The sequence below is a fragment of the Choloepus didactylus genome, chromosome 2, assembly GCF_015220235.1.
Source record: "Choloepus didactylus isolate mChoDid1 chromosome 2, mChoDid1.pri, whole genome shotgun sequence".
Taxonomy (NCBI): domain Eukaryota; kingdom Metazoa; phylum Chordata; class Mammalia; order Pilosa; family Megalonychidae; genus Choloepus; species Choloepus didactylus.
Window position 1 is genome coordinate 110,133,326 of NC_051308.1, and position 14,202 is coordinate 110,147,527.

At 37.4% G+C, this 14,202-nt stretch overlaps 1 protein-coding gene across 6 annotated transcripts in view; it reads left to right on the plus strand.

Moving 5' to 3' along the window:
* ASH1L (ASH1 like histone lysine methyltransferase) overlaps positions 1 to 14,202 on the plus strand; it is a 337,510-nt gene that overhangs the window by 273,611 nt on the left and 49,697 nt on the right. The gene's annotated exons all lie outside the window — the stretch shown is intronic.

Genomic DNA, 14,202 nt, shown 5'->3' on the forward strand with positions numbered 1-14,202 from the left:
TACACACAAATCTCCAAAAACAACTTCAACAAGATGGATGAAGGCATAAAGGTAATCAAGAATACTTGAGAAGAACATAAAGAAGAATTTGAAAGAATAAATAACAAACTAGCATATCATATGGAAATAAAAGACACCATTTATCAAATTAAAAATGTACTGGAGACACATAATAGCAGATTGGAAGAGGCAGAAGAAACAAGTGAACTTGAGGGCAGCCCAATTGAATGCGAATACACAAAAGAACAAATGGTGGGGAAAAATCAAAAAATTTGAAATGGAGCTCAGGGTAATGATGGACAACATGAAGCATACAAATGTAAGAATCATTGGTGTCCAAGAAGGAGAAAAGTAAATGGCTAGGAAGATTGTTTCAAGACATAGTTGGGGAAGACTTCCCAACCCTTGTAAAAGACATAAATCTGCAAATCAGAGATGCCCAATGAACTCCAAATAGAATAAATCCAAATCAACACACTTAGAGACATACTCTGATCAGATTGCCAACCGCTGAAGAGGAGAAAGTTCTGAGAGCAGCAAAAGAGAAGCAGTTCACCACGTAAAAGGGAAACCACATAAGACTAAGTACTGACTACTGAGCGGGCACCATGGAGGCAAGAAGGAAGTCATATGACGTATTTAAGGCCAAAATTTTTTAACCAGCAAAGCTCTCCTTCAAAATTGAAGGAGAGTTTAAAATTTTCACAGACAGTCAAATGTTGAGAGAATTTGTTAACAAGAGTCCTATTCTGCAACAAATATTAAAGGGAGCTCTACCATCTGAGAAAATAAGAAAGGAGAGAGAGGTCTGGAGAAGGGCACTGAACTGAAGAGTATCCGCAAGGGTAACTTAAAGGAAAAAAAAAAGAGAGAGAGGAAAAATAGATCTGACAACTAAAAACCAAAGGATAAGATGGCCAGTTAAAGAACTCCCTTCACAGTAATAACTTTGAATGCAAATGGATTACACTCTCCAGTTAAAATATATAGACCAGTAGAGTTGATTAAAAAGTATGCCCCAGGGATTGGCGTCATCAACATGGTGACATAAACAGCTACTGAAAACTTCTGTGAAGAGATTCACTGAAAGAAAGGACAGTTTTGAATTGTTCAAAATCCTGGAGGTGAATATAAACTGGAGTAAGACCCTGCAAATGCCGAACTGAAGAGAGAAGAAATATCAGGTAGGAATTTTTTCGTCTCCCCTCCACCTCACTTGGTCTTCATGTGGAAAAGGCACAGAAGAAACAGATGGGACCCCTCCCACCAGGGACACAAATTTTAAAATCTCACAGCAGTGAAAAATACTCTCACTGTTTGAAGACCCAGTAGTCAGGGGAGGACATTTCAAGGCCCACATGAGTGAGGGACAAAGAGACTGAGAAAATAAGGACAGAGATGTGTTTCCAGCCCTGAATCTGAAAGCCCTGCCCCCACCCTCAAGGGGAGCAAAGACCAGCAGCTGGAGTGCTGGATCAGCTGAAGGTGTACTTTGCCACAGAGAGGCAGCACCAGCAACCGATTCCTTGCCTTTGGGACAACTGGAGTGCTGGCTAGGCTGGGGGCGGGGGTGGGGGGTGTGCTGTGCCTTGGATAGAGCTTCACTTCAAGCTGGATTTTGACCAGCAGAGCAGCATCTGAGGACAATTAAGTTACCTCTGCTTACCCTGCACTTCTTGGATCTGTAATTTTATGTCTTTCATAAGAGATAGGAAATTTTCCTTGATTATTTCCTCTGTTACTGCTTCTGCCCCTTTTCCCTTCTCTTCTCCTTCTGGGTCACCCATGACATGTACATTCATGGACTTCATGTTGTCATTCAGTTCCCTGAGACATTGCTCATATTTTTCCATTCTTTGCCCTATCTGTTCTTTTGTGTGTAGGATTTCAGGTATCCTGTTCTCCAGTTCCTGAGTGCTTTCTTCTGCCTGTTGAGATCTGCTGTTGTATGTCTCCATTGTGTTTTTCCTCTCTGTGTTGTGCCTTTCGTTTCCATAGATTCTGCCCATAGTATTTTCAGACTTTCAATTTCTACCTTATGTTTCCCATTGTTTTCTTTATATCCTTCATCTTTTGCCATATCTTCCCTGAACTCATTGATTTGGTTTTTGATTTGATTTAGCATATTTCTTTGAAAATCTTTAATTGATTGTTTCATTAAAGTGAAACAGTATCTCAACTGTATGTTAATTGAGGTGTAAGTATGTTCCTTTGACTGGGCCATATATTTGTTTTTCCTATTGTAATTTGTAGTTTTCTGTTGTCTAGGCATCTAGTTTCCTTGGTTACCCCTATCAGATTTTCCCAGACCAGAATGAGTTCAGGTCTCAGAATGGGGTTATATTCAGGGTGCATCTTAGAAGAATGACAGGCTTTCCTGTGAGGCCTCTAGCCACTGTTTTTCCTAACCTGCCCAGCAGGTGGTGCCTGTCAGCCTGTGGCTCCCTGCTGGAGTAAGGAGGTGTAGCCCCTTTAGTTTCTGTTTTGGCTGTTTCCCCCAGGGGTGTGGGGTCTGAGTTCTCAAGAGAAGCCCAGCCCTAGAGCTGGGCCCCAACTCCTTCTTCTTAGGAAAGATAAACCTCCTAGGGAGTTACCTTCTGCATTTGAATTGGTGTTTCTGTTATCTCCCCCCCCCCATCTGGGTCAGAGCACTGCGAACTGAAAATGGCTGTGGCTCTCTCCACTGAACCACATATGGTTGAGAAAGAGAGAAAGGAAAGAAAGCCGCTTTTCAGAGCCAATTCATGGCCCCCCAGTTTCACCCATTGCTCAGAGAGAGCCCCTGCTCTTTCTGGCTCTTTGAGGTCAGTCATCTCTAAAAGCCTCTGTCTACTTGTTAGGGGTTTTGTCTATGTTTGTAGCTTTTATCCAGCAGTCCACATTTGTTCATTAAAACCCCAGTTGGAGCTGAGGTGAGCTATATTCGCTGGCTCTGGGAATGCTGGTTTCTCCTACAGCAGGGGCTTACAGCTCAGCCTGCCATGGGGGAAGGGGGCTCCCGGCACAGTTCTGCAGTTTTTGCTTACAGAATTTATGCTGTGATCTCAGCCATCCCACCCAATCCAGGTTTGTGTATGATGGGTGGACAGTCACGGTTGTCCCCCAGCAGTTGTTACAGATTATTTATTGGTTGTTCCTAGTTGCTTATTAATTGTTCCAGGGGACTAACTAAATTCCACTCCTCTGTATGCTGCCATCTTGCCCCTCCTCTCTGTGTATCAGTTTTAATTTAAGCAGTTGTTGATGGTTGACTTGTATTCAGAAGTAATGGGACAAAATATCGGTGACATACGCTCATATGGTTCAGGAAAAAACAAGGTTTTTATTTTTATCTTTTCTTTACATTTATGATTGCTTCAAAAAAATCTATTAAAAAATACGTAGCCCCCCTCCAAATAAATAGCTGCAAATAAGCAATACTCCCAAGCATCAAACAAACAAATTAAATCCTCTCTGAAGATGTGATTTTAAATCTAGTACTGAAAGGATTTAAATGAGATAAAATTATAAGGAACATGGTGGGAATTTTTCCTTATTGAAACCAGACAAATCTGTAATTGAAGGAGTGAGATACAAGAAGCTTTGGCCAGAAAAAAAATATTAATAAGTAAATATTAATCATTTTTGGAAGAAATAAATGTAGAAAATAATAAAATTTTGAATAGACTAATTTGGGGGAGGAGTTAAAAATAAGAAGAAATGATCTCTGGAAAATAACTTGGGAGTTAGAGTTTGTTATCTACTCTTTTAAGGTTCTTTTGCAGTGTTCACTAGGTTGCTAGAGGAATTGATCCCCTTTAGATTTTTAATATGTGGTTAAAATACAGTATAACCCCTAAGAGCATTGAAACAGGATATATGTATTCTGTATTCTAAACCATAGAGGAAACAAACAACAATAAAAGATTAAGGTAAACCAAGGAGAAAGTGCCAAAAGAGGGAGCCCCAAATTCTGCTTATAAACTCAGGCCAAACCTCTGACTGACCCCCAGAACTGTGTGTGTACAGGAAGACTCAAAGCAGTTCATGTAAGACTAAAGGTAGTATGCCGGTTTGGATATATTATTTCCCCCAAAAAACTATGTTCTTTAATGCAATCTTGTGGGGGCAGATTTATTGGTCTTTTGATTAGGGTGAAAAGTTTTGATTGATTGTTTCCATGGAGATGTGACTCACCCAACTGTGGGTGATATTCTTGATTAGATTATTTCCCTGGAGGTTTAGCTCCACCCATTCAGGGTGGGTCTTGATTGGTTCACTGGAGTATTTAAGAGAGAAGCTAAGAGCCAACACAGACCCAGATGCTTACTGAAGCTTAGAGATGGTTGGAGATACTGACAGAACTCCGTTTGGAGATGCTAAGCTAAGAGATGAAGCCCAAAATTTGCCCCAGAGAAGCTAAGAAAGACCTGGAGACATTTTGGAGAATGCCATTTTGAAACACAACCTGGGCGCAAATGAACAGCAGATGCCAGCCACATGCCTTCCCAGCTGACAAGGCATTCCAGATGCCATCAGCCATTCTTCAGTGAAGATATCCTCTTGTTGCTAGAGCTGCCATTATGCATAATACCAGAAATGGATTGGCTTTTTGGCAATGTGGAATATGACTCCAGGGAGGAAGCTGGACCCAGCATCGTGGGATGGAGAACTTCTTGACCAAAAGTGGGATGTGAAAGGAAATGAAATAAGTTTCAGTGGCTGAGAGATTCCAGAAGGATCCGAGGGGTCACTCTGGTGGGCACTCTTACGCATAATATAGATAACCCTTTTTAGGTTCTAATGAATTGGAATAGCTAGCAGTAAATACCTGAAACTATCAAGCTACCACTCAGAACCCTTGAATCTTGAAGACAAGTATATAAAAATGTAGCTTATGAGGGGTGACAGTGTGATTGGGAAAGCCATGTGGATCACACTCCCCTTTGTCCAGGGTGTGGATGGCTGAGTAGAAAAACGGGGGCAAAAAGAAAAAAAAAGCACCCAGTGTTCTTTTTTTACTTTGTTTTTTTCACTTCAATTTTTAATCTTACTACTTTTATGTGTGTGGTAATGAAAATGTTCAAAAATGAATTTTGATAATGGATGCACAACTATATGGTGGCACTGTGAACAATGGATTGTATGCTTTGTATGACTGCTTGGTATGTGAATATATCTCAATAAAATTGAATTATTTAAACAAAAAAAGATATATCGACATGAGTTATCCAGTCTTGAGGTAAGCAGCAGCAGGAGGCCTGATCCTTGCCTGGGGGATGGCTGTGGACTGGGGTTGCTGCAAGAGTCCTCCATCCCAAGTACAGGGAGTGACGCAGCCCAAAGCTGAGGCAGATATCAGCCGGTGAACAGAGATCACAGAAAACACGCAGTTTCAGCCTGACCTGGTCAGAAGCTCCTGGGCTCCAAAGAGCACCATCTGTTGGATGGGCTGCAAAGTGCAGGGGAAAGCAGTAGGGTTTTTTGGAGCCTCTCCAAACCCTATTCCAGGCCCATCAAAGCTACTCTACACTGTACCCTGCCATCTTTGGGTTGTGAAATACTGATGACCCAATTGTCAAAGCAGTGCCATAATACAAGCCCAGGGAATAACTAAATCCTAGACAAGAAGGAGAAATAAACCTTCAGAATAGATCCATCAAGATAATCAGATGACCAGATACCAGACAAAAATTGCATGGCACAGTAAAACACTGGAAGAGATGGCCCAGACAGAGGAACAATTTTAAAAGTCAGAACAGACACAGAATTTGGAATAACTAATCAAATATGTTCAAACAAATCTCCTGAATCAGTTCAAAGAAATGAAGGAAAATATGCATAAAGAGGTAAAAGATATTAAGAAGACGGCAATCCCACTACTTAGTGTACATATGTATACCCAGAAGATCTGAAAGCAGCAACATGAACAGACATTTGCACACTGGTGTTTATAGCATCATTATTCAGAATTGCCCAAAGATTGAAACAACCCAAGTGTTCATCAACAGATGAATGGATAACATATGGTTTATAAATATGATGGATTATTATTCTGCATTAAGAAGGAATGAAGTCCTGATGCATGTGACATAATGGGTGAACCGTGAGGACACTATGTTAAGAGAAATAAGTCACATAAAAAGACAAATAATGTATGATCTCACTGATATGAGCTAATTATAATATGTAAACTCATAGATATAAAATATAGAATATAGGTTACCAGAATATAGAATGAGGCTAAAGAATGGGGAGCAGATGCTTAATATGTGCAGAATGTTTAACAAGGTTGAGGTTAAATGTTTGGAAATGGATACAAGTAGCACATTATTGTGACAATAATTAACAGTGCTGAATGCTGGGTCAGTGTGGTGGACACAAAAGTTTAGAGTCATGTATGTCACCAGAAGGAAAGCTGGAGTTTAAAATATGGGAATGTATTACACAGTGAATCTTGTGGTGGTGATGACTGTGATTAACTTGACAAATCTTTAAAAGTTCTTTCATGAACTAGAACAAATGTACAACACTATTATAAGGAGTTAACAATAGAGGGGCATAAGGGAAAAAATGTACCTATTGCAAACTATATATGATAGTTAACAGTAATACTTTAATATCTTTTTTTCATTCTTTTTTTATGGGGATTTATTAACTTACAAGTTTACAATTTTTAGGCATTAAAAGTATCCAAAGCAAGGTATCAACAGGTGATGCTTTCTCCCTGATGTCCAGCTACTGGCAATCCTCAAGGCACATGGCAATAATTGCTAGTCTCTCCCTTCTCTTCTGGGTTTCACTGCTTCCAGCTTCTGGCTTCAGTGGCTCCCTCTCCGTTTCTGTGGTTTCTATTTTCTGTGTGTCATTCTCTCAGCTTCTCTGGCTTTTCTGTCTCTGACTCTATGTGTGTTTCACTGAATTTCATCTCTTCACTGAAGAAAGGCTGATGGCATCTGGAAAACTTTCTCTGTAAGCTGGGAGGTTCTGGTTTCAAAATGATTTCTCCAAAATGTCTCTGGGCTTCTATCTCTCTTAACTTCTCTCTCTCAGCTCCTGTGAATCTTTGCTTATTTTACCAGGGCATTTCTCTCTAAACATCTGCAGGTACTCTCTTGGTTTCTCCAGGGCAAACTCTGGGCTTCATCTCTTAGGTTAGCATCTTCAGATTTCTTTCTGTCTCCATCTCCAAGCGTCTGGTTCTGTTTTGGCTCTTAGCTTCTCCCGGGAGCAAACTCTGGATTACATATCTTAGCTTCCCTCCAAAATGGCTCTCTCAGGTTCCCTTTCTTAATATTATTTTAACATTAACAAATGTAACTATGTAGCTTACACAGTGTGATTGTGAAAACCTTGTGGCTCACACTCTCTTTATCCAGTGTATGGACAGTTGAGTAGAAAAATGGAAACAAAAATTAAATGAATAATAGTGGGTGATGAGAGGATGGAACTTGTATTTTTATTCTCTTTTTTTTTTGAATAATGAAAATGTTCAAAAATTGTGGTACTGCAAACAATTGATTGCACCCTGGATGATTATAGAGTATGTGAATATATCTCAATAAAACTGAATTTTAAATATAATTACAGAAAGAAATGAGAAGAAACTTGTGCTGGTTTGGATGTATTATGTCCCCCCAAAACACCATTATCTTTGATGCAGTCCTGTGTGGGCAGGAAATGTATTGGTGTTGATTGGGTTGCAGATTTTTGATTGGGTGTTTCCATGGAGATGTGATCACTGAACTGTGGACGAGATCTTTCATTGGATAATTTCCATGGAGGTGTGGCCCCATCCATTCAGAATGGGCCTTGATTAGTTTACTGGAGCACTATATAAGCTCAGACAGAAGGAGCAAGCTTTGCTACAGCCAAGAGGGACACTTTGAAGACTGCAGAGATGCTGAGAGAGTAGCTGTAGATGAGAGACAGTTTGAAGATAGCCATTGAAAGCAGACTCTTGCTCTGGAGAAGCTAAGAGAGGACAAACACCCCAAGAGAAACTAAGAGTGACATTTTTGGGGAACTGCAGCCTAGAGAGGAATGTCCTGGGAGAAAGCCATTTTGAAACCAGAATTTTGGAGCAGATGCCAGCCACATGCCTTCCCAGCTAACAGAGGTTTTCCCATCCTCCAGTGAAGGAACCCTTTTGTTGATGGACACTTTATGGCCTTAAGACTGTAACTGTGTAACCAAATAAACCCCCTTTTATAAAAGCCAGTCCATTTCTGGTGTTTTGCATTTCGGCAGCATTAGCAAACTGGAACAGGACTCAAAATAGTACACTACAAAAAAAAAAATCAAAGAAATATGAAAGTAAGGCATTAACAATAAAATTGAGACCCCCCCCAAAAAAAATTGTATAGACTTAAAAAGACAAAATAGCAAAGTGGTAGAATATAGTCCTGGACTATCAGGAGTTACTGTAAATATAAATGGATTAAACTCTCGAGTTAAAAGCTAGAGATTGGCAGAATGGATAAAAAAATAATGACCATACTATATGCTGTTTACAAAAGACTCCTAAAATTCAAAGACACAAGTAAGTTGAAAGTCAAAGGATGCGGAAAAAATATACCATGCAAATAGTAACCAAATGAGAGCTGGGGTGGCTATACTAATGTTACTGATTTTACTAATATCAGGTAAAATAGACTTAAAATCAAATACTGTGACAGGGACTAAAGAAAGTCACTATGTACTGATAAAGTGGTCAATTCAACAGGAAGACATAACAAATATGCACCTCACAGCAAAGCACCAATGTATATGAAGCAAATATTGACAGTTTTTAAGGAAGATATAGACACTTCTACATTAATAGTAGGAAACTTAAAAACACCACTCTCAGTAAAGGATTGAAAACCTAGACAGATGATCAGCTAGGAAATAGAAGACTTGAATAATGCTATAAACCAACTAGACCTAACAGACATGTATAGAACACTTCACCCCAAAGCAGCAGAATACACATTCTTCTCTGGTGCACAGGGGTCACGTTCCAGGATAGTCCATTTTTTTAGGTCAGAAAACAAGTCCCAATAAATTTTAAACAATTGAAATCATACAATGTATCTTCTCCAACCATGTAGATTGGAGCTAGAATTCAATAACAGAGAAACAGAAAAATTCCAAATATGTGGAAATTAAACAACATACACTTAAACCACCAATGGGTCAAAGAAGAAATCGCAAAGGAAATTAAGAAATGCCTTGAATTGAATGAAAATGAGAACACAACACACCAAAACTTACAGGATGCAGGAAAGACAGTGCTGAGAGGGAAATTTATGGTTCTCAATACTTAAATTCAAAAAGAAGAAAGTTCTGAAATCAGAAACCTAATCTTACAACTGGGAGATCTAGGAAAAGAAGGGCAAACTAAACCTAAAGCGAGCAGAAGGAAGGAACTAACAAAGATTAGAGGGAAGATAAATTGAGTTAAAGAACTTTAAAAACAATAGAGACTGTCAGTGAAACCAAAAGTTGGTTCTTTGAAGATCAATAAAAACAACAGATATTTAGCTAGTCTTCCAAAGAAAAAGGAGACAGGAAGATGAAGAGGGAGACATTACCACTGACCCCACAGAAATAAAAAGGATTGTAAGAGCTTACCATGAACAAGTATATGTCAACAAATTAGAAAACTTAGGTGAAATGGAGAATTCCTAGAAACACACAAACTATCTACACTAATTCAAGAAGAAATAGAAGATGTCAGCAGATCTATAACAAGTAAAGAGATTAAATCTATAATCAAAAATCTCCCAATAAAGAAAGCTGAGGAACAAATGGCTGCACTACTGAATTTTACCAAATGTTCCAAGAATTAACACCAATCCTGCTCAGACTCCTTCAAAAATTGAAGTGAAGGGAATACTTTTTATCTCATTCTATCATCATCAGTCTAAAACCAAAACCAGGTAAAGATAACAAAAAAACTAGAAAATTATAGACTAGTATCCCTTATGGATATAGATGCAAAAATCCTCAAAATACCGGGAAACCAAATACAATAGCACAATAAAAGAATTATGCTCTATGATCAAGTGGGATTATTCCAGGCCTGCAAGGGTGGTTCAGCACAGGAAAATCAAATAATGTAATATACCACATTAATAGAAAGAAGGAAATAAAACACATGATGATCTCAGTTGATACAATAAAAGCATTTGACAAATCCAGCACCGCTTCTTGATAAAAGCACTCAGAAAACTAGGAATAGAAGGAAATTTCCTCAGCATGATAAAGGGCATTGAACTGGAAGTTCAAGCCAGAGCAGTTAGACAAGAAAAAATAATTAAACTCTTCCAAGTTGGAAAGGAAGATGTAAAACTTTCCCTATTTGCAAATGACATGATCCTAGATAGAGAAAATCCTGAAAATCCACGTCAAAACTTCTAGAGCTAATAAACGAATTCAGCAAAGTGGTGGGATACAAGATCAATACACACAAATCAGTGGTGTTTCTATGCATTATTGGTTAACCGTCTGAAGAGGAGATTTTTTTTAAATCCTTTTACAATAGCAACTGAAAGAACCATTATGTAGGAATAAATCCAACCATGGATATAAAGGACTTGTACATGAAAAACTACAAAACATTGCTAAAAGAAATCAAAGATGACCTAAGTAAATGGAAGGACATTCAGTGTTCATGGATTAGAAGACTGAATATTTTTAAGATGTCAGTTCTACCCAAAGTGATTTACAGATTCAATACAATCCCAATCAAAATTCCACCAGCCACCTTTGCAGAAATGGAAAAGCCAGTCCTCATATATGTAAGGGTAAGGGTCCTCAAATAGCCTAAACATCTTTAAAAAGAAGGATAAAGTTAGAGGACTCATAACTTCCTGGTTTTAAAACTTATTATAAACCTACATTAATGAAAACATCATGGTTTTGGCACAAGGACAGACATATAGACCAAATTGAATCAAATTGGAAAGTTCAGAAATAAACCCTCAAATCTATGCCAATTCATTTTGACAAGGGCCAAATTCACTCAATGAGGAAAGAAGAATCTCTTCAGCAAATGATGCTGGGAAACCTATATATCTGCATGCAAAAGAAAATGAAGATGGGTTCCTACCTCACATCATACTCAGATTGACTCAAAATGGGTTGAACACCTAAATGTAAGAATCAAGATCATATAATTCCTAGAAGAAAACATAGGAAAGCATCTTCAGGGACCTGTGCTTGTCAGTGGTTTCTTAGACATTAGGAAAATGCAAATAAAACCACAGTGAGGTAATATTTCACACTCATTAGAATGGCTACTATTTTCAAAAATACAGAAAATAACAGGTGTTGGAGAGGAGGTGAAGAAATAGAAACATTCATTCATTGTTGGTGGGAATGTTAGATATTGCAGCCGCTGTAGAAAACAATTCGGCAGTTCCTCAGAAAGTTAAATACAGAATTACCATATGATCTAGCAATCCCACTTCTAGGTATATATATCTAAAAGAATTGAAAGCAGGGACTCAAACAGATATTTGCACACCATTGTTTATAGTGACATTATGCACATTTGCCAAAAGATGGAAGCAACCCAAGTGTCCATCAGCCAATGAATGGATAAACTAAATGTGATACTGTACATGATATGCTGAAATATTACTTAGCCTTAAAAAGGTATGAAGTTCTGATACATGTGACAAGATGTATGTATGTTGAAGACATTATGTTGAGTGAAATAAGCCAGGCACGAAGGGACAAATACTGTATGATCTCATTGATGTGAAATAATTATAATAAGGTAATTCATAAGAGTCAGAAACTAGAATACAGGTTATCAGGGGCCTGGGTGAGGCCAGGAAATGGGGAATTAATGCTTGATTGGTACACAGTTTCTGTTTAGTTTTGGTAATGGTAGGTGGCAATGTAGAATAACATTGTGAATGCAGTTAAATCCATTGAATTACATGTTAAAATATGGTTAAAGGGGGAAATTTTAGATTATCTATGTTATTAGAATAAAATTTTTTAAAATCCATGGGAGGGTACAACACACTAAACCCTAATGTGATCTGTAGACTAACTTTAATAGTTTAATTGTAATAATAATGTTTCATCAGTTGTAATACAAAGAATTAGAAATAGGGAAAACTTTGTGGGCAAAACAAGGTATATGGAAACTCTGTATTTTCTGCATGATTTTTCTATAAACTTACAACTTCTCTAATAAAAAGAAACTTAAAAACAGTTAATGAAATTGTAAATATCAAAGCAGTAGAAATAATACCAAAAGCAGACTCCTTAAAAAGAATGATAAAAAAGCAAAGCATTGCTAAGATAGATCAAGAAAATACAGAAAAAAATAGAATAAACATTAGAAATGAATTGGCATATCATTAGTGTTATTATAAACATTTTTAATTTATAAGAGAATACTGTGATTGTTAGAATTTAAATAAACTTGAAATTTGCAAAAAAAAAAATGGGCAGTTTTCCAAGAAATAAATTGCTAAAACTGATCCAAGAAGAAATAAAACATTGGCCTATTTTTGGGCCAATGAATACCAAGAGTTTGATTCTGTGGTCAAAATCTTCCTACAAAAGCACTAATTCCAAGATATTTCATAGGAAGTTTTATAAGCCTTTAAAGGACAGATAATTCTTATATAAACTAATGCTAAGAATAGGAAGAGAAAACTTAATTGCCCATCTCATTTTATATTATTATAAATTTGTTAGTAAAACCTAATAATAATATGAGGAAGAAAAATTATAGGCCAATATCACTAAAGAACTAGATGCACTAATCCTAAATGAAATTTTATCAAACTATGTCTAAATGTGATTTTAAGTAACACCTTACCACGTAAGATTTATCCTAGGAATATAAGGATGTTTTATCAATAGAAATTATATTCATGCAGTTCCTTACATAAGCAGAGTAATTGGAGAAATTCTGTTTGATCATTTCTCTAAATGTAGGAAAAATATATTTTTTAAAGTACTAAAAAATATTTTTTTAAACAAAGTACTAAAATTCAACAATCATTTAAACTCTTAGCCAACCAGGAATAGGGTCCCTAATTTAATGAAAGGTATCTATCAAAACTAGCAGGTGGACCCAGAAAATAGAGATCCTGTGACTTCTTAGTAGGGAAGCTTTAGAAGCTTTGTCATTAAAGTTCATAACAATGTGAGAATGTTCACCAGTACTATTCACTTTTCTTCTGAAAGTTATGGCCAGAAAGCAAAGTATGAGTTGTCCAGATTGAAAACCAAGAAATAAAATTGGCACCCTTGCCAATGATATGATTATGCATATGGTGAATCCAAAAGAATCTACAAACTATTAGGACTACTAAAAATTCAGCAAGATGAACATTAGAAACCAAATAGCTTTCTTGTATGACGTCAACAACCGATTAGAAGACAATTTTTTAAAGGATCTCATTCACTGTAGCAATGAAAACTGTAAGTACTGTGGGTTAAATCTAATGAAATGTGCACAGCCTTAATAGAGAAAATTATAAATTAAAAACAAAATGGGGCTGTTTCGGTTTGATAAAGCTGCCAGAATGCAATATACCAGAAATGGGTTGATTTTTTCAAGGGGGTTTTATAAGGTTACAAATTTACAGTTCTAGGGCCTTGAGAATGTCCGAATTAAGACATCAAGAGGAAGATACCTTCTCTGAGGAAAGGCTGCTGGCATCTAGAGTTCCTCTGTCACATGGGAAGGCACATGGCGATGTCTGCTGTTACTTCTCTCCTGGTTCTAATTTCGATGGCTGTCTCCAAATGTCTCTGGGCATTTCTCATCCCTCTTCCCTCTCTGTGTGTGTTTCTGCCTTTTATCCTCTCATAAAGGACTCCAGTAAAGGATTAATACCCACCTTGAATGGGTTAGGTCACATCTCAGTTGAAGTAGCCTAACTAGAAGGTACCACCCACAATAGGTATGCTCACACAAGAATGGATTAAAAGAACATGATCTATTCTGGAGTACATAACAGATTCAAACCAGCACAAGGGCCTTAGTATAGAAATATTTTCTCTTTATGTATGATGATCAGACATTTTAAATATATCAGTTTTCCATGTCTACAAATTTAGGCCATTCATATCACAATACCAGCTGACTGTTAAATTCCTTTGGAGGAGTAAGGACCAAGTTTAGGCAGGACATTATTGAAGAAGGAAAAGAGGGGAACTTACAGTGTCAGATATCAAGAATTACCAGTAAATTAAATAAAACAG